Raw genomic sequence first — 1,694 nt, forward strand, 5'->3', positions numbered from 1 at the left:
CATTAATCATATTCATGGCATCAAGCTCGAACATACCAGCTGGTTTCTTGATCTCATTCCTCTCACAGCTCCATTGGTAGTTGTTATAAGCAATTTTATCAAGAGCAAAAAAAGCTTCATCTTCAGATTTCTCCATAAGATCACCTCCAGAAGATGCATCAATTGTACTTCTAATAGCTGGTGAAACTCCATTGTAAAATTGTTGAACAAGCATCCACTTAGGAATCCCATGATGTGGACATCTCCTTTGCAAATCCTTGTACCTCTCCCATGCTTCATACAAGCTCTCATCATCTCTAGGTTTGAAAGAAGTCATCTCATTTGTTAACTTAGCTGTCTTGTTTGGTGGAAAATATTGAGCTAAAAATGCTTGAGAAAGTTCATCCCATGTTGTGATAGAACCCGGTGGCAAAGAATGTAACCACTCTCTAGCTCGGTCCTTCAAAGAAAAAGGAAATAATCTGAGTCGAATTGCATGATTAGAAACTCCATTTATCTTCAACATATCACTGATCTCAAGAATGTGTGCTAGATGCACATGTGGACTTTCACTTGGATTTCCTCCAAATTGTGATTATTGTACCATCTGACAGAGTGCAGGCTTCAGTTCAAAATTATTAGCTTCTACTCTTAGTCTTGTGATACTTGGCATGAAATCCCCAATGTTAGGATAGGCATGATCCTTCACAGAGCGGTTGTTATTGTTGTTGGCCATTTCTTCTTGTAATTGCTCTTGCTCTTGTGCTATTTCTTGTTGTTGTTGAGCTTTAATTTCAGCTTTTCTCCTTTTAGATTCTGCTCTTAAAGCTTTTGCTGTCTTTTCTATTTCTGGATCAAAGAATAAATTGATTTCTTCACTTTTTGTCCTTCTCATAAAATAAAGTACCTGAAAAACAAAATAAACAAATTCTCAAAATAAAATGGTAAAAAGAAAATAAAATAAAATGTCCAAATTAACCAAACAAACAATTGTTTAATATCAAACAAAAATCAAATCCCCGGCAATGGCGCCAAAAATTTGGTGGTGCGAATCCGCAAGTATACGGGTCGTCTCAAGTAATAAAGGGATGAATCAAGTATCATTCTCACGAGGATTTGCCGTTTGAGTACCAAACTATGAATGAAGCGATTATTTGGGCTAATGATTAATGAATAAATGGTAAATGTAAATGAGCAATGTAAATTGATTAATCTAATTGGAGTGGGTAAAGAGCAAACAAATAAATTCTAGATCTAGTTTTCAATTAAACTAAATTAACAATGGGTAATTCAAATTAAAGTCTAATTATATTAAAAATGATTCCAGAGTTGGAGGTTTATGCACAAATTAGTTGGGATTTGTCTTGCGCATTCCAATTTTTAGGGAAAAATAGAGTTTGAAGGAAATTGATTCTAAATTCCTTTGATATCTTTTTCAAGCAAACCAAAGTGTGTTCTAAAATAACCAAACCTACTTTCGTATGTTATTTGATTACTTTAAAACCCATTAAGTTTTGTAACCAATAATTAATTCCTCTTAAATTCTTAGTTTGTTTCTAAATCTAGGTGATTTTAAGTTTCAATCTTTGATTATCTATCAATGACTATCACCTTTCGGTCCTTCAATCAAAGATTAACACAATACCCAATGGGTACCAATATTAGGCAAGTAAATCAAGCATACAAGGAAGGAATCAAAGCTCATATTTATGTAA

The 1,694-nt window shown here is 33.6% G+C and overlaps 1 non-coding gene across 1 annotated transcript; it reads left to right on the forward strand.

Annotated features, from left to right (window-relative positions):
- Positions 1-224: 224 nt before the first annotated feature.
- On the forward strand, positions 225-331 carry LOC131178274 (small nucleolar RNA R71). Its single transcript, XR_009147408.1, has one exon. It is a non-coding gene; the product is annotated as a small nucleolar RNA R71 (small nucleolar RNA).
- The last annotated feature ends 1,363 nt before the right edge of the window (positions 332-1,694 follow it).

Source organism: Hevea brasiliensis, chromosome 2 (assembly GCF_030052815.1).
Source record: "Hevea brasiliensis isolate MT/VB/25A 57/8 chromosome 2, ASM3005281v1, whole genome shotgun sequence".
NCBI lineage: Eukaryota > Viridiplantae > Streptophyta > Magnoliopsida > Malpighiales > Euphorbiaceae > Hevea > Hevea brasiliensis.